We start from the raw sequence: 20,648 nt of genomic DNA on the forward strand, positions 1-20,648 counted from the left end.
ACTGTCAATCTCCCTCAGACTGGGGCTCCATGCAAGATCTCACCTCGTGGTAACTTAATGATCCCAAGAAAGGTGAGAAATCAGCCCAGAACTACACGGGAGGAGCTGGTCAATGACCTGAGACCACCGTTTCCAAGGTTACTGTTGGTAATACACTAAGACGTCATGGTTTGAATTCATGCATGACACAGAAGGTTCCCCTGCTTAAACCAGCACATGTCCAGGTCCGTCTTAAGTTTGCCAATGACCATTTGGATGATCCAGAGGTGACCAAAACAGACCTTTTTGGTCATAATTCCATTAAGCGTGTTTGGAGAAAGAAGAATGATGAGTACCATCCCAAGAACACCATCCCTACATTGAAGCATGGGGGTGGTAGCATCATGCTTTGGGGGTGTTTTTCTGAACATGGGACAGGGCGACTGCACTGTATTAAGGTGAGGATGACCGGGGCCATATATTGCGAGATTTTGGGGAACAACCTCCTTCCCTCAGTCAGAGCATTGAAGATGGGTCGAGGCAGGGTCTTCCAACATGACAATGACCCGAAACACACAGCCGGATAACCAAGGAGTGGCTCTGTAAGAAGCATATCAAGGTTCTGGCGTGGCCTAGCCAGTCTCCAGACCTAAACCCAATAGAGAATCTTTAGAGGGAGATTAACCTCCTAGAACCTGACTGATCTAGAGAAGATCTGTCTGGAGAAGTGGGCCAAAATCCTTCCTGCAGTGTGTGCAAACCTGGTGAAAAATTACAGGAAACGTTTGACCTCTGTAATTGCAAACAAACGCTACTGTACCAAATATTACCATTGCCTTTCTCAGTTGAAAAATCATACATTGTCATTTTTGGATTTTTTTAAATGATGTCTCTCACAGTGAACATGCACCTACGATGACAATTTCAGACCCCTCCATGATTTCTAAGTGGGAGAACTTGCAAAATAGCAGGGTGTTCAAATACTTATTTTCCTCACTGTATTTGTGTCCATGGCACAATGTTAGGTGCCTTGAGCACGAATTTCTTTCATGACACTCGCAAAAAAAATTCTATAAATAGTTTTTCGTATGCGTTGCACGACTTTCTTTTTCGTGGCATTGTATGTTTTGTTTTCTCATTGTTTTTTTCCTATTTTCCTTCCATTGTCACTTGGGGTTGTGGTTAGTATCACTTTCTGTTACATGCTCAACGCACGTAAAAAGCTGAATTTCATGCCATGGACACGAATAAATTGATAACATTTTTTGTGAATATAACACAACTTTCCATGAGATCATGTTGAAAAATAGATTTATTTCCTTAGGTCATCAAGAAAATGCATCTAAATTGAAGAATCTTTAGATATTTGTACTGAAAACAAGACAAAAATACTAAGTAAGAAAGTCATTTTTGTTGTTTAAAAAATGTCGATGATGTAATGATGAAGCAGATGGTGATCATGAAATGATTTTGGTGATGATGATGATGGTAGCGGTATGATATTGAATGTACAGTATGAGAACCCTTAAGGCTCATTTCTCAAACAAGCAGTATGATAAATGAAAAACTCTGGTACACCGATACAGCACACTGTGTATTGTGTGAAATGATGTAGTGTTGACTATATTAAGCATAATGACTGCATATATGTCACTTTGAAAATAATAAATTGTGAGTTATGTCTTATTAGTATCAGTACGTCAAAGCTTCCTATGCCTATAGTTTGTATTCCCTGTCATATCCTTCCAGCTCCAGGCACCTAGATGTAGAAACCTGGGAATCAGTGATGTATACATCCTGCATTATGCTTCAGTCAGGGCTTTTTACTGAGACATGATCAAACTTTACATGCTCACACTGCTGACAGGAGCTTCAGACGAGTTACGAAATGAACAAAGATGCTTTATACTTCAGCAGCGCGTGACATAAATTAATAAAGAAATGTTTGACAACAGTGTGCGCCTGATGTACTGTCTAATGTATTATTTTGAATACGAAGCCCAAGTTCATGTGCACTTTGTGAAGCTCTACTGTAAATGAATCGCACCACTGCAGTTGTAATTGAGCTCTGATGGAACACAAGGAAACAATCTTCACTCCAATTTTAAGCCACGTTCACATACAAAGCCCACCGAATGTCCAATTTCGTACAGAGTACCTGAGCGCGGGCGACCTCCATTCTGCCGTGAAAGCGAGCGTTTCGCCTGTTTCCTGAAACGACACTTTGACAATATCTTATTTTCAAAGGACACTTGCCTGTCAAATGCAATGACTTCAGAAACGACTGACGTGCACCGCCGAGGACAAGTAGCTATTGATTTTCCGTGTCATCCAAACAAAAGATACTGTCTCCTCAGGCGCTTTGAAATACTGTCATCAATGATCATTCACAGTGTGCAGATGTAGGAAGACAAACCTGTATCTTGCAATCTCTCCATCTGTCCTGAATGGCAGCTCTCTAACTATGTCTTTCTTTCTTACAGCATAAAAGCTAGCAATTGCCCATATTTCGGTAAGGTCGGGCAATGGCATTGAATGTCGTACAATGCGGTGGTCACACAAGCCCTCTGTGGTTAGGGACGTCAGTGTTTTCCGATAACAGAACGCTTAGAATTCCAAAACTCTTTACATCAGATTTACAATCAGACCTCAAGCCTTTATATGTGTCATGCAAACATAGAAATCTAACAATTTATTTCGGGCAGCTTGCTTATTTTTATACTATTCAACACACAGATGTGATAATACACCAACACATCTATTCTCTGTTGCGAGCTACCTGTCACTTACAAAATCACCACCCTCAGCACTCTATACAGCGAACGATTTCTTAAATCAGGTAGTTCAGCATGACAAGAATATATGGAGCTTTTCGATCTGAGATGCTGAATTTGTGTGCTCTTGGGAAATATGAGCGGAGATGCGAAAGCCTTGAAGAAGCAAGAACAAGTAAATGGGCCCGAGTGTGCAGCTGTAGGATGGAAGCATTAAAAACTTCAGGAGACTGATATATGGTTTACATTCAAATACGTAGCCTGTTATCCATCTATGTGGTAAAAATCAAAAAGCGATTCTTTTATGCTATTGGAAATTTTTGTGTTATCACATAAATCACTACTATGTCCTGCTTTAAAGTTAGACAAGTCAACCTCACAAAAAATATTTAAACTCTCTCATCTTTGTTTCCAATGCTCAGCCTGTTTTACGGTATAGCACCTACAGCATGTGCAGAGCAAAATGACATTTGAAAAAAAACATAGTATTTTGTACAGTACACTGTACACTACAAAACTGTTGTACCTTTTTGGCACGTCCACAGACATTCAAGAGGGGTGCAAAAGTCACGTCCAGACACTAACCCTGTTTTGCATGTCCACAGACATCCATAAGGGATCATAGTCTGACGTTCATATGCTGACCCTGTTTTGCACTTCAACAGATGCCCATAAGGGGTCATAGTCTGACGTTTTTGGCTTGTCTGTGGACAAGCCAAAAAGGTTCAGTGTATACTGAACCTTTTTGGCTTGTCCACAGACATTCAAGAGGAGTGCAAGAGTGACGTCCAGACACTGATCCTGTTTTGCACATCCACAGACATCCATAAGGGATCATACTCTGACGTTTATACGCCGACCCTGTTTTGCATGTCCACAGACATCCATAAGGGGTCATAGTCTGACATTCATGCACTGAACCTTTTTGGCACATCCACAGACATCCAAGATGGGTGCAAGAGTGACGTCCAGACACTGATCCTGTTTTGCACATCCACAGACATCCATAAGGGATCATACTCTGACGTTTATACGCCGACCCTGTTTTGCATGTCCACAGACATCCATAAGGGGTCATAGTCTGACATTCATGCACTGAACCTTTTTGGCACATCCACAGACATCCAAGATGGGTGCAAGAGTGACGTCCAGACACTGATCCTGTTTTGCACGTCCACGGACATCCATAAGGGGTTGTAGTCTGAAGTTCATAAACTGAACCTTTTTGGCACGTCCACAGACATTCAAGAGGGGTGCAAGAGTGAAGTCCAGACACTGACCCTGTTTTGCACGTCCACAGACATCCATAAGGGATCGTAGTCTGACGTTCATATGCTGACCCTGTTTTGCACGTCCACAGACATACATAAGGGGTCATAGTCTGATGTTCATATACTGAACCTTTTTGGTATGTTCACAGACATCCAAAAGGGGTGCAAGATTGACGTCTAGACACCGACCCTCTATTGCACGTCCAGCAGACGCTTAAAAGTGGGTCTGAACTAATGGACGTTATACAGACATGATCTGAATGTCTCCCAGACGTTCCATGTATCCATAAACATACAAAAACGAACCTTTGAGGGTACCACCCCAGCAACAGAAAAGGTACAGTTTTGTACCTTTATTGTTCTTTTTTGACAGTGTATGGTTTACAATTATTTGATATTTTGACAACTTACAGGTTTGACAAGGTTACAAGTTTTTTGTTACATTACACACACAGTAGACAAACAATGATGCGGTAACATGCACATCGAACAATACTTGACAACAACAGCGGAGTAAACAGAGATCATAAAGGCCCTGTCTCAAATGTCACACTCCAGATTTGTGGACTTCCTCAGAGTCCCCACTTTGATGACATCATGTAGTGCAGACCTTAGGGACCCTTGACGTAAGTCTAAGAGGGCGCAGTCATATTTTGGGACAGACTCGAGCATCAAGCCGGAAATAGGAAGAGAAGTTGCCCATCAGTGTGAACTCCTCCTTTGTGTCGTCTGATTGGTCTGATTGCTCTTTGGCAAGGACATCTGGGTTGGTAAAGTGCGACGCAGCCCGCATCAAGGGTGTAATGGGGGCGCTGGTGAGCACACTTCGAAGCATAAAAATTACAGATGGGACACCCTACGGCAGGGAAGGGCAACTTCAGTCCTGGAGAGCCGGTGTCCTGCAGAGTTTAGCTCCAACCATAATTAAACACACCTGAAGCAGCCAATTAGGGTCTTACTAGGCATACTAGAAACTTTTAGGCAGGTGTGCTGAGGCAAGTTGGAGCTAAACTCTGCAAGACACTGGCCCTCCAGGACCGAAGTTGCCCATCCCTGCCCTACGGACTTGTAGACTAAGCGAGCATGCGCAATTAAAGGCCACGAGACTAAAAGTCCACATGAAGTGCACCATTAAGGACAGGGCCATAGAGTCCAGATAAGGGTGAACAGGTGAAGACGGTAATCAAAGCAACATGATCTCACAAAGTTCCGTGGGATAGTCACGGAATTTTGTGCTCATTTTTCCGTGGCATTCTCACGGATCTCCTCATTTTTCCATGGCCCTGCTACGGACTGTCTTTTTCGTGGCATTCTCACGGATTGGTTACTCAACTGCTTTTTTCTATTTTCAAACCTCTGCTTTATTCTTTTATATTTTCTAAACTTTAAACAATTGTTGCCTGGCGTTGGGGTTAGAGTTGGGTTTGGGTAGGGATGTCATTTCATGTAAATCTAACCCTAAACCGAAGCGAAAATGGTAAGAAAATAGGACAAAACAGTTGAGTAACCAATCCGTGAGAATGCCACGAAAAAGACAGTCCGTAGCAGGGCCACGGAAAAATGCGGAGATCCGTGAGAATGCCAAGGAAAAATGAGCACAAAATTCCGTGACTATGCCACGGAAATTCGTGAGATCAGGTTGATCAAAGATGTATATGATGGGGTGCAAAGGATCATGGGTGTTGTAGTCCGGTGAGTGAGGGCAGATGATAGGGAATATGTTACATTTGTGTGACATTTACATGTATGCATTTGGAAGACACATCTAGCCAAAGCATCTGAGGTACATATTTTCTTGGGGGTCAAGCCCAATTGCAATGCTAACACAATGCTCTAGTAGAGATACAGGAAGACCAGATCTCAACAGATGTTGCAAAAATGTCCCATAAAATCGAAATATTTAAAAACTTTATAAATAATTGTTTAAGTGTGTCACATAAGTAGCCTATAGTGTAAGATCTCCCTCAAAATACATAAAACACCACAACATGGCAATTTGTGTACAATCACACAGATGCTATAGCTGTTTTTCGGCCAAAATATTTAACAGAACCTCTGAGTGTCATCAAGCCAGCTGCTGCTGAGAATAGTAAAGTATATAGCATAGTAAAGATGCCTTTCATCTGAAAAGGTTTGAATTAAACATGTTAATGCTTAACTATAAAGTAAACACTTAGAAAGTTAACACTCTGCATCACATCTTACACTAAAAAAATGTACAAAAGTTGTCACTGATACCTTTCAAAAAGGTCCTAATACTGTATATACCACTTGTACCTTTGAGGAACCAATATACACCTTTTAGATACTTACGTTTCTCAAAATTGTAAGGCAGCATGAACATTTACCTGAAACACAAACATTTTTACTACAGTGTAGGCCTATTTCATGGTATATTTTCATAGGGGATCTCATGACATCATAATAACCATATAATTGTTTCAAAATAAAAGTAATCTTAACCCAAAACAAATTTTGAAAACACAAACAGTTTCCAAGTTTACATTTATTGTACAAATCCAATGAGTGATGACCAGTTTGTGTAAGACCTGACAAGGTGAATCAAGACAAGAGGTTTTTGTGTGATGCATTAGCATCTTACAGTTCTAATTAACCTTCCTACTGCTCTAATTAATTAAATTCCAGCAAGGTCAAGCGCCATGAATTGAACAATTAAGCACTTACCCGGTATGAGACGTTTGCCGTGTTAACTTAGTTAAGTTCTGCTTTGAGTGCAGCACGTATAGGTGGATGTAGGGGGTTTCGAAGGCTTTCCATGAGCCTGCCCGACACATCTGCTGGCGATGCTGCGTGTATGTTAGGGGAGCGATCGCATGTGTTATTCTCAATCCATCTGCCCACAAGTCATCATGCGATTGTCGACAGAGGGCAAGAAACTGAGAAGAAACCTGGCACCAGCACTTTCTAGTTTTATGGTCCTTGGTGCAACTTGAGCCTGCGATACCACCAGGGTAATGAGGCAGTTGGACACAACAGCTTGCTGATGTTCTGAAACGGCTCTAATAACTAGGTATCATTTACTATGCTAGTCCCCCCAAGACCTAACCCATTCCTGTCTAGCAGTGTGTAACCTGCCAAATGTGACTGCCAACTGTTCTTGTCCTCGGGACATCCTTCGAATTGGCGCTTGTACAGTGTTCGGATGTGACAGCAGGCCTAACAAAGTCCTTTGTGGGATTGTTAGGAATATTGTTGCTTCTTCTCATCAACCTAAAGCTCAGAAGAATAATACATAATGCATCACCGTTTCTATTTCCTTTGGTAAGGCAAAAGTTTTTCTAGGCAATAGTAGTGATTTTGCTTATTGTATCTACTAAAAGTGATCTAATCTAGGCCTTATTGTATTTCCTGAGACTTTGCATGGTTTTGTTCCTGGTTTTTAAGGATGAGGCCAGGCATGTCATGCAACCTGTCCACATTGCCATCTGCCTAAACTGAAAGCCCCTGCCAAATGACAGAAGAATGTGTGCCAAAATTCTCAGTTTGATTAGATGTGTTCTCTGATATTAACAACATAAGCCTGGGGAAGTGATTATTTTCTGATTTTGAAGGCTGATAAGCTTTGTTTTTTTTCTGTCTGACTCCTAACTATGCACAATTATATAGTTAGCTGCACTTAAGCTTTTGTTAATTTAATGATAAAAACATACTGCTAATAAAAACATAACGTAAGGACATTGTATGAACAACACATAATTTGGTAACACTTTATTTTTAGTGTGTCTAAAGGTCTTGGTCTCGTCTTGGAATCGACAGCATTTTTACTCTGTCTCGTCTTGGTCTCAGACAAAGAGGACTCGGAATTTTATTTCAAGTCCAGTCAAGACCAAAACTATGGCACATCACAAATATATTTTTTTATCATTCATTTTATGCAGTTTATTCAGGTTTGGCATATGATGTTGGCGTTGATTAAGCATAAGTTTCTCCCAATGAAAATACGCACACACGCACACACACACACACACACACACACACACACACACACACACACACGCACACACACAGACAAGAAGTGCCCAATCAGATGCATATTCCACATTTTATCATAAGTGTTTTTATGCAGTGACTTGCACTGGTCTTGGTCTTGACTTGGTCTCGGCCTGTCTTGGTCTTGACTTTAAAGTCTTGGTCTTGTCTCGGTCTCGGCCTGTCTTGGTCTTGGTCATGACTTGGTGTCGGTTTAGGTGGTCTTGACTACAACACTAGTGTCTACTGTATGTTACGTTACATGTACTTACTACTCAGAGTAATGCAGTAAATAATTACATTACGTGTAACTAAATCTAAACCTAGTAGACCATTTTTTGTTGTTGGGTAATGATTGCCTTTTCACTGACTACCACCACAAGTATATTTCATACCCACAGGGCTGTCAATCGATTAAAATATTTATTAGATTAATTGGATGATTGTCATGAGTTAACACGATTATGCCACATAGAAATAATTGGAGCTAGCACCGGTCCAACCATGCTCACGCACTTTACCTTACCCCCTAGTACTGAATATTAAAATTGCCATTTTAACGTCATCAAATATTCCATCTCATTAAGTCTATTGGTAAGTAACTCACATTCACACAACATTGTCATACATTTTTACACAGATCACACATAGACTCATTAATGACCTTTTGTACAATGTTAACATAATATAGCACAAAACAGGTACAGATTTTACACTAGACATACACTTACCTAAAGGATTATTAGGAACACCATACTAATACTGTGTTTGACCCCCTTTTGCCTTCAGAACTGCCTTAATTCTTCATGGCATTGATTCAACAAGGTGCTGAAAGTATTCTTTAGAAATGTTGGCCCATATTGATAGGATAGCAGCTTGCAGTTGATGGAGATTTGTGGGATGCACATCCAGGGCACGAAGCTCCCAGTCCACATGCTCTATTGGGTTGAGATCTGCTGACTGTGGGGGCCATTTTAGTACAGTGAACTCATGTCATGTTCAATAAACTAATTTGAAATGATTCAAGCCTTGTGACATGGTGCATTATCCTGCTGAAAGTAGCCATTAGACGATGGGTACAGGGTGGTCATAAAGGGATGGACGTGATCAGAAACAATGCTCAGGTAGGCTGTGGCATTTAAACGATGCCCAATTGGCGCTAAGGGGCCTAAAGTGTTCCAAAAAAACATCCCCCACACTATTACACCACCACCACCAGCCTGCACAGTGGTAACAAGGCATGATGGATGCATGTTCTCATTCTGTTTACACCAAATTCTGACTCTACCATCTGAATGTCTCAACAGAAATCGAGATTCATCAGACCAGGCAACATTTTTTCAGTCTTCAACTGTCCAATTTTGGTGAGCTTTTGGGGTCTTCTGCTATTGTAGCCCATCTGCCTTAAGGTTGTGCGTGTTGTGGCTTCACAAATGCTTTGCTGCATACCTCGGTTGTAACGAGTGGTTACTTCAGTCAAAGTTGCTCTTCTATCAGCTTGAATCAGTCGGCCCATTCTCCTCTGACCTCTAGCATCAACAAGCAGAGGCGCACCTTGTCAACAGGCAAGGCAGGCAACTGCTTGGAGCCTCGAGCCACTAGAGGGCCCCCGAGACATGTTTGCCGGTGGAAAATATGATGGAATTGAATGGGTACCATCAACTGTGTGCTTACCAAAATATTTCATCCTACTATGGAAGTCATGGTCACTATCTGCTGTGTGTTTACCATCATTTCTCAAAAGATCTTCTTTTGTGTTCATCAGAAAAAAGAAATTCATACAGGTTTAGAGCAACATGAGGATGAGTAAATGATGACAGAATTTGAACTATCCATTTAAGTGAATGCTATGATAGCAATGAAAATAGTGAAAGCTATGTCCAAGGAGAACAATTAAACATCTCTTTCATTTCTCTCCTCAGGATCATTACTTAAATTTATAACAAAAAAGACAGATAAAGTTCCCCTACCAAATGCTGATGATGAAAACCGTAAGTCCAGTGTTCCACTTGAACTGTTAACTGTAACTGTTTAATTGCTAATTGTAAAGATTCTTTATAACACAATTTTTTTTGTCATATTAGTTCCAGTAACATCCACCTCCAGTTGAATAGTGGCCGCTCAACCTGGTGGTTGTCATGATGAGCAGGAAGAGACACCAGAGGCACATTGAGCGCCCATTTCAAGTTATGATACTGATGACTGTGAGTTTAATAAATCAATACATTTTACTTTAATTGATAACATATAGCATGCCCTGTAAATTCTTTATGACAATGTATACCCTCTGTTTTTGTTTTTGTAATATCAGTTCCGGCAACATCCGCCTCCAGCAGGACAGGAATTCCTTCCCCTCATCATGACATGCCACCTGCTACTACAACAGGTTTGACTACATCAAAAGACCCTGCAGAATGGCCAAGTGTTCTTAGCCATACTGAAGTGTGTGCATTAGTCACAAAAGGGCCTATACAGACCAAAGATGTAGTATTCCCACAGAATTCTGAGAAAAATCCACGTAGATTCACAAAGGAAAACTATGAAATGGTAATGAAAAATGGGAAGAAGATACAGCGAACATGGCTTCTTTATTCAGTTAGCAAAGACTCTGTCTTCTGTTTTGTATGCAAACTTTTTGGTAAGCAAGACAATGCACTTACAATAGGAGGTTTTAGAAATTGGAGAAATCTGGCTGGACATCTAAAGGAACATGAATATTCCAAAACACACATTACCTGTATGACAAGTTGGCATGAACTTCAGATGAGACTCAAAACAAAAACAGCCATTGATCAGATTAACAAGGATTTAATGCACCTTGAGATGCATCACTGGAGAGGAGTCATACGCAGAGTAATTGCCATAATATGCCACCTAGCTGAAAGAAAACCTCGCTTTGAGAGGGCATACAAATGTGCTATATGACCCACATAATGGCAATTTCTTGTCACAGGTGGAATTAATGGCACAATTCCATCCAGTCATGAGTAAACATTTGAGGAGGATCCAAAACAAGGAAACAATGGTGCATTACCTTAGCAGTCAAATCCAAAATGAGATCATAGCACTAATTGGATGAGATAGTCAAAAGAGTGAAAAACGCAAAGTACTTTTCTGTCATAATGGACTGTACTCCTGATATTAGTCATACTGAGCAACTTTCTGTTGTCTTGAGAGTGGTGAACTGTGAGCCATCAGTGGGTGCATCTATCTCTGAACATTTTGTAGGATTTGTTGATGTTCAAGACACCACTGGCAAAGATCTGTGTGACACACTACTTGAGAAGCTGGACAAGTTCAGTTTGAGCATTGCAAACTGTCGTGGAGAATCCTACGATAATGGTAGCAATATGATGGGACATAAACAAGGGGTTTAAGCAAGAATATTGCAAATGAATGAGAAGGCACTGTACAATCTTTTTAGCTCCTCTGTGCAACGCTGGGCACTTTTAGAGGAGAATGTCAAACAGTTAATCATAAAATCTTTGCCAGTGACCAGATGGGAGGCTAGGATTGACGGTGTGAAAGTGGTGCGTTATCACCTGCCTGAGATCACACAAGCTTTGTCTGCTCTCGAAACGCTTTCAGTGCAGAAGAAGGACTCAGAGACATTGTCCAATGCAACCAGCATTAAGGATGAACTCATGAAATGGAGTTTTGTAATGTGCACTGTAATCTGGTACAACATATTGTACCAGATCAACAGAGTCAGCAAAATTCTCCAGAGCCCCACTGTTTCTCTTGAAACACTTAAAAGAGAAACAAGCACAGTGAGAGCATATTTGGAGAATTTTAGGGAAAATGGACTTGCTGCCTCTCAGATTGATGCTAGGGAGATAGCAGAAAACCTAGAGATTGATATGACATTTCCTGAAAAAAGAAATCGGAAAACAACCAGGCAGTTCCTATATGAGGATAGAGAAGAAACACAGTCCACTCCAGATCAGCACTTTAACAGAGAGTTTTTTCTGCCCCTAGTGGACACAGCCCTCACCAGTTTGAATGAAAGATTTTCAAAAATGGAGGATTTTTATGCCATTTATGGTTTTATCTTCTCCAAAGAAAATATGTCAAAGACTATTCAGAGTGGCAAACTTGAAGACAGCTGCAAGAAACTGGAAAAGACACTGCATGACATTGATTCTGAGGATTTGGTTCTCGAAATCAGGGCTGCTCTTCATGCCTTTCCTGACCATGTATCTGCCTCTCCAAGAGAGATGCTTGATTATATATACAATGAACAGATTCTGGATCTTTATGGGAATCTTAGCATTGCCCTCCATCTGCTATTAACTCTCCCGGTCACTGTTGCCTCTGGAGAGAGAAGTTTCTCAGCTTTAAAACTAATAAAAACCTATCTCAGGTCAACTATGTCTCAAGAGAGACTTTCAGGACTGGCTCTTATTTCAATAGAGTATAGTGTGCGAAGGTCTTTGGATCTGGAGGACATAGTGGCAGCATTTGCACAAGCCAAGGCCCACAAGCAACATTTCTAAAAGCAACGCATAAAAGGGGCTTATGAGGAATTGCCTACTGTGGGTATTTCACTACACTTACTACACTTTATATTTTGTCCAAAGTTTATATTGGGGTTTTAAAGTAATTTACTGTATTTTATTCATTTTTTATTTTATTATATATATATATATATATATATATTTTACTGTTATTCTTTCCAAAATAACAAGGTTGTTCATGTTTAGAACGTTTGGAATAAAAAATATTTCATACATTTTTCGTTGGTGTCTGATTATTTCTAGCCTAATATAACGGTGATGAACACTGGTTGGAAGGGCCCCCTAGGAATTTTTGCTTAGGGCCCCCACAGACTCTAGAATCGCCTCTGTCAACAAGGCATTTTCGCCCATAGGACTGCCACATACTGGATGTTTTTCCCTTTCTACACACTTCTTTGTAAACCCTAGAAATGGTTGTGTGTTAAAATCCCAGTCACTGAGCTGATTGTGAAATACTCAGACCGGCCCATCTGACACCAACAACCGTGCCACGCTCAAAATTGCTTAAATCACCTTTCTTTCCCATTCTGACATTCAGTTTGAAGTTCAGGAGATTGTCTTGACCAGGACCACACCCCTATCTGCATTAAAGCAACTGCCATGTGATTGGTTGTTTAGATAATTGCATTAATGAGAAATTGAACAGGTGTTCCTAAGGTGGGTGTATATACACAACAACCCAACATATTTTCACCCTCTTCACAACTCTTTGGTGTCTTCCAGCACCACAAAATCAATGTAAATACATGTTATGTATGTGCATGTGTGTCAAATTAGTGAACGTGGATCATAATCTATGAAAGGTCACAGGGTATCTTAGTGACACACGTTAATAAAATTAATGAATTTGTGCTAATTTTGACAGCCTTAATATACATCTATGTAAACATCAAAGTTACATGTTAGTCAAAACATGTAACTCACATGTAAATACACAGCAGGCGAAATACTCACTAAAATTGAACCCTAAATAAAGTTCATTGGCTTGTACATACTGCATCTGTTCAAAATCAGTTTAGTCTTGGGCTTTCTAATAAGAGTTGGTTTGGTGACACAGGGCTGAGATTGGTGGCAGGAGAATAAATAGTTGTGACATAAAATCACGAAATGCTTGGTACATTTCCATCTTTCCTTTGCCAAAGGTGACTTTCACATAACCATCACAGGCCAAATGAAAACTGAAAGGTTAACGGTCTTTGAAACTATCGCCAGTGGGTCCTGCACTCTTTACCTCAAGGTTTAAATGTTACCTCACTTAGAGATTTATTGAAAGAAGGCCCGTTCCAGAACAAAACAGCTCTGCGAAACACATCTTTTATGAGCCCGGCATAAATCCACTCGGGTGTAGCGTGGATCCAAAAACAAGGCCCTTAACATGCATGATACGCACATTGAGGGAAAGAAAAAAGAGGTGTCATTTTGGTCACATTGCGAAAGTGAATTTACAACAGATGGTAATTTATATATTTCTCAGAGTTGATGCAATTATGTGGGAGTTCGAAAGCACATTTTATTATGGGAAGTGCATGAGGACAAATGAACCCCCTGCAGAGGTATGGGTTAATTAGGCAATTACGTATTCATTTTATATCATCCTTGGCAGGGAGAGAGTGCTTTACCACCCCCACCTAAACTGCTTATTAAAGACGAGTTTAGGTGTGCTGGGAAGACAGATGCATACGTCCGGTTCTTTGCATAAGGAAAAAAGAAAAATCCCGGATGGGAAATCTAAAGATAATAGATATTATGGATGTTCTGTTTTCACATGAAACAATGAGTTATCCAATTACCAGCTTGCTTAGGTAGCACTTGTGTGAAAAGATTAATGGAGTGCAGGTTTATCCCTCATGGAATGTCTTTTTAAAGTGAATCCCAAGTACCTCATAGAAATGTATGGAAAACAAGTCGGGGTGTTGTATATTAATCAACGAGGGATAACAAATTACATGTGGACTGGTGTAACGTTAAGTAAATGCATGTGAAAGGGCACAGAGATAAATTATGAGAACGCTGTTATAGACAGACTCTGTCACATAAGAGATTAAATTACAGGTAATGTACATCTTTAAAAATATCGATTCAACCTTGTTTAAAGGTTGGTCTGACCATCAATTTTGTTCCATGTCTTATTTCAATCTGAGCTTATCAGAGCGATAACCTGTTTACAAAATCTCTGCAGATGCTGTTTATTCTGCTCACTGTGTCCTCCAGCACAACACTCCCTCCTGAGACGCTGCATCTCACTTCCACACTTAATTAAATGATGCGGGAGCATTTGAGAGGCTAATCTGTGTGACACATGTCATTGGCGTGTGTCAGATAAGAGCTGAGTGAGTGAGAGACAGAAGAACTCTTGTGTGTCCTCAGGGAAGGTACGACAGTTTTCTTGTGCCATACGAGATCATTAAAATCTAATGTCATACTTTAGTTGCATGTATTATGAGTGAAAATATCAACACTACAAAAATAAAGTTGCTACAAAAGGTTCTTCACGGTGATGCTATAGAAGAACGATTTTTGGTTTTCCAAAAAAAAAAAAAAAATTTTTTTGGAGTGTCAAAGGTTCTTCAAATGAAATACAAAGGTCAACTAAAGTGTGACCTCTGGATTTAACTCATCCCAGTGAGTAGTGAACTCACAAGCTGTGAACACACCAGGAGCATTGGGAAGCATGCCGTGCTCAAGGGCACCATAACAGACTCTCTAACCATTAGGCCAAAACTAGTCTCGCATAGCCTTCCTACAGGAGGTCTGGGGAACATCGCTTTGAATGGCCATGGACTGCCCAAGAGGCCATATGACTGACACGTAAAGCAACCAATCACGTTTCGCTTTGTACCATGCCATGTTTAGGGGCTTGGAGATTTTGCCACAATAACAGACCAGTGTGCAACCATAATTTTTCTAAAGTTTAAAACAACAATAGCAAACACATTAAAATACAGTGTTTATTCAATCTTGATGAAGCATATTGTTACCGATGTAAACATGAAAGCTTTCTTCTTTGATCAGAGCTTTGTGTTTTTTAAAGATTGTGACACACACATCTCCTGGAAATCTTGTATAATTAAACTGATCAGAGGACAACTTCAACGTTTTTCCAGAAAAGTGTTCCCTGTGCATCAGATGTTCAGTCAACGGCCACAGACAACTCTGGGCCGGATTTGCACCGGGGGGTCTTCTACTCTCCAGGTGTGTAAATAAGATACTTTACTCTTTCCCCACCACTAACAAGCTATCTCGTCAATTAAGAGAAAACACTTCCCTGCCAATGACGAATTTTTACGTCAATCCATATTTCCGCTATTATCCACTAGGTGGCGCTCTTACTAAACTTATGAAACACAAAGCATCCACTGATCCAAAACAGTAAAAACTATATGTTTTGATGAATGTTCTGAATCTGATCTCTAACAAAAGTCCTTTAATCTCAACTTTTTGTTCAAATGTGGGTATTTTTGTAGAAACCTACACATATTTAAGAGGTGATGAAAAGAGAACACATTAAGAAATGATGAAAAAAGTTATTTTGTTTGAAAGGGGAGGGTCTGTTCTTTCATTTGATTTATACCAAGGGTCTGTTGAATGCTGGATTCTGATTGGTTGTGAAATGTTGCATGGGTATGGATTATTTTTCGATAACCGCATTTAAAGGTGCTCTAAGCAAAATCACGCGTTTTAGACCATAACAAATTTTTTGTTACATACAGCAAACATCTCCTCACTATCTGCTTGCTGCCTGACCGCTGATCAAACTGTAAAAAAACGCAATCTCTGTAGACAGCCTAGGCCTCACAAACTGCAATAAAAACAAAGTGGCCAAACCTACCACGAGAAACGATAACAAACTGTTCCAGCCAATAAACGACAAGAAGGATTTGGTGATGGGGGTTGGGCACGTTCATGAAGGCACGGAAGGGAGGGGGAGGAGTTAGCTACACTTGGTTTGTTTGAAAACAGTTCAAACATCAACAAAAAAGTGACGTCACACAGATTCGCTTAGAGCGCCTTTAAGCCCAATTTATAGTCATGCGTAAGGTTATCCGTAGCCTCTGCGTAGCCTGACGTGCACCTTGCAAAATTGTTAACAGCGCATCAGTTCTATGCGGACCGCAAGCGCTGTGATTGGTCCACCAGAACCCTTTTTCATCAGGTAAAAAAACTACGTCATAGGTATTTCCGTTTGCGACCGTGAAAACAAAGATGCGCCAAGTTGAGGAGTGATTTAACTCAAACTGCAGCAAAAGTCGCTGTTTATTTACTTCATCACTGCTGGTCTTCTCAAAGCATACACAAGAAGTTGCTATTTCTTCTTTGTTTGTGGGTTAACTTGCCAAGCTCATTGACGGTTGTGCTGCTACTGTGGTTACATGCATGAATACTGCCTACCAGTGGTCTCTGCTGGTGTTTGCACGCCAACGCGGACAACAATGCAGAAGTATAAATGAAAACCAACGCGGGACCTAAGCCGTCACAGCTAGGCCGTAGGACCTACGCACATTTATAACGAGCCCTTAACTTGTCAAATGTCTTAAAAATAGGCACCCAAGCAATGTTTGTGGTAACAGTGGTATAAGCGGAATAATTGACTCAGATCCTTTGAATTATTTGAATAACCCCCTTGGGTGTGCATTATTTTCTTATAATTCAATGGCCTGTCATCAATTATTACATATTGTATGCTTATATATTCAAAGAAGAAAATTTTCTGGAAGGCATTAAACTTTTATGAAAATCATAAAAAATGCTGCATATGGCTTGCAACTTTTTAAACGCTGGCAGGGAATTGTTAAATGGGATTTTTTAAAGTGCCCACTGGTTGCTTACTTTCTCAGAGGATACAGAATGCTTTCTGGTTATTTATCACCTGTGTTTCATAAATACTGCACATTTGGATATATTACTTTTTTGAGCTACTGCTTTGTAAAAGATGTGAAAGAAAAGTGCATAGGCGAATCATTGAAATCTGTTTAATGTGAGGATCAGAATGTGTTGTGATAAATATTTTTAATCTGTAATGCCATTTTAGTAATTCTGGTTGCGCTAAAGGGTAAAATGAACAGCAGGAGGCAAAGAGCCTGATGTTGCAAATCTAGCTATTAAAAATCAATTAGCCTGGAATCAAATGCTTTGTTTACCATATAATACAAACATAAATGCATTTCATCATTAAACGCCCTGCAACGGAAATTAAGACAACACATAAAACAAAGGTCAGGAGTGTGATGATGCACTGGCTATTAACTCGCCGAGTGGCAAGTGTCAGCATCAGCAATTTCCCTTGCTCTCACATTTATATCTACTGTAACGCCTATTAGAAACAATTACTGAAATATTATCTTCATATTGCATTTCAGCAGTTAAAACAGGAAATGACAGCTAAGCTTGAATAATCACACTGTGTATTCTGGTAGTTGTTTATGTCAGTTGATACTGGAGGCATACTAGCAAAAATGACATGTGTCAGTTCAGTGAATTTGTCTGCAGTAATACACGGATCCACACTTCTAAAGGTGTCCTGTCTGTTGTCAAGCATACATCATTTGCTTTCTACGGTGGCTGAGAAGTGTAAAACAAAACAACAAATCTAAATCAAAACAACAAGTTAAAACACAAAGGCATATCTAAAAACAAAATTCCAAGTCAAAAAACACAACGACAAATGCAGTGACAAAACAACAAGTTAGCAAACAAAATAACAAATCAGAAAACAAACATGTGTTGTGCATTTTGTTATTAGATTTGCATTTGTGTTTTTAATTTGTTGTTTTGTTTTGTACTTCTCAGCCATAGTAGAGAGCTATGTATATCAAACACATGCAATTTTCTTTGTGTATAAAACATACACTGTGCATCAAATGGTTATTTATGTACATAAATATGCAAGACTTTTACGACAAGACAAGTCAGTGTAGCTAACAAAGATCAGTCAGTAGAGCAATCAATCTTCTCAGGAGTGCCACGCACGTCCTGAAAAGTAAAGACAAAACATTTAGATCACCCTCTGGTGGCTTGGCTGCAGTATAGTTCTTCTCTGTGTAAACAAATAGGACATGAGCCAAACGATGGTTTCTGTTATTTTCCTGTTGGGGCAGTTTCCCGGACGGGGAATAGACCTTAGTTTATTAAGGAAATATCTAGTTTTAACAAACATGCTATAATAAAAACATTACTTGTGTGCATTTTGAGGCAAAAAAGAGCATTGATTTATTTAAGATATGTAAGTGCAAATTGTTATCAGTTTGGACAGCTCTTACATTTATTTTAGTCTAGAACTAATCTAATCCCTGTCTGGGAAACTGCCCCATTATGTTAATGTACATTTAAGCATTTGCTTTTCTAATAGGTTTTAAGGTTAATAGATGCTATTAAAAAGGGGTGTAAAGACGTGTGTGTTTGTGATTAAAACTACAAAGAATGCAATGAAATAATATGTCACATTGTTCTCTGATACCTACATAGAATGTATATGGCTATTACGTGCAAAACTGATCCAGAGTCCATTTACAACCTTAGAATTTGCCCCCATGGACTACTTTTACCTTATTTGAAAGGGTCATGAATAATAATGTTGAGCTCTGCTCTGATTGACTATTTCTAAGTATGTTTGAGACTGTATCAGACAAAGATTCAAATTTTAAGGAATAATTAATTATTCGGAGATTGGAAATGGGCGATTCTGAGTGGCAAGTTTGTGGGTTTTTTTCAGTATGGACCTGCAAAGCATAATTGTAACGTCAGAAGTAGAACTTCAGCCTAAACGCTAGCATATAGCATTAACTAGCATATAACTTTGATTTTAGCATTGTACCAACATTGTACTTAAAGTGGAATTGAACCCTAGACATTTTAGCCTGTTATCACGGGTAATTTATGTCCATTTTGCATTTTACATGAGAAAAAAAAGAAATTTGCACGATTCCGATTATTAGATTGATAGTGTGTTGAAGCGGAATTTTCGTAACGGTCTTTGATGGACTCAATTAACCAGAATGTACTGCGCGAAACATTATCATTAGTTATTATTATTGTCATTAGCTCCACCCACTAACCAATGATCGATGCAGCCTTCAGGCTTGTTCTACTTCATGCGGCGCCACAAGAACCGACAGCCGGTTCCACGAGAGCGATTTAAAAGCAAACTCCTCCGTATGATTTCGCGAATTGCTCTCGCGGAACTTTGACGTCATCCGGCTGTCGATTCTTACAGCGCCTCATGAAGTCGAACAAACCTAATAGCGTCTTTTACCGCTCAACCTGCTCTCAAATCAACTCAAGTCAACTTGAAGTTAGCCGGCAGACGAATCCAACTAAAGAGTAACTCTGCTTTTACCGTCTCTAAAGGGGAAATCACCAAAACCCTTGATAAAAGATGAGAACCTGTGCAGTATGTGGATGTAAGGACAACAAATTCAGGCCACCGGGAGTTTTTATTGTTTACATCAACGCGACCCTCAGTTGACACACCACTAACAGATTACTCAAAAATTTGAATATGCAACCAGCACTTTCGTCAGGAAGATTTCGAGTACTGTTTTCAGCTAAGTTTTCCCGTGGACTCAGGTAATGTAAAGGTAAAAGTATCTAAAACATAATTTGGCTTAGTTCTTGCTTGTTTTGTGTAACTACGTTAAACATACTACGTAGAAAGTTATTATCTTGTTCTTTTTATTATGAACACGAGCAAAGCAAGCTAACGTTAGCTCATCCTGTGCAGCTGTCAATCAAAGAACATTATCATCTACTGTCAATCACCTCGCCTCAAGACCCGCCCACATTTAGAACGTTCAGTAGTTATTATACAGAACTGTTATTATTCATCTATGCCTACGTAAGTACATTTTACATTCGTTTTACATTCTAAAAGCACATTTAAGTCAAGCTGAGAAATGGGCGGGGCCTTGAAACCGTGGCTACACCTCACGATCAATACTGCACAGAGTTTGGCTTCAAATGATGTCATCCACGCAAGATGCCAACTGCCTTTTTTTTTGATATTTTGGCTTTTTTTTACAATGAAAGTCTATAGAGATGCGTTTTTTACAGTGTATGGTCTCCCCTTCAACATGTTTACAATTTCTGGTCTTCCCAACATGGCAACACATATATTAAAATTA

The sequence above is a fragment of the Misgurnus anguillicaudatus genome, chromosome 10 (genome assembly GCF_027580225.2).
Source record: "Misgurnus anguillicaudatus chromosome 10, ASM2758022v2, whole genome shotgun sequence".
Taxonomy (NCBI): Eukaryota; Metazoa; Chordata; class Actinopteri; order Cypriniformes; family Cobitidae; genus Misgurnus; species Misgurnus anguillicaudatus.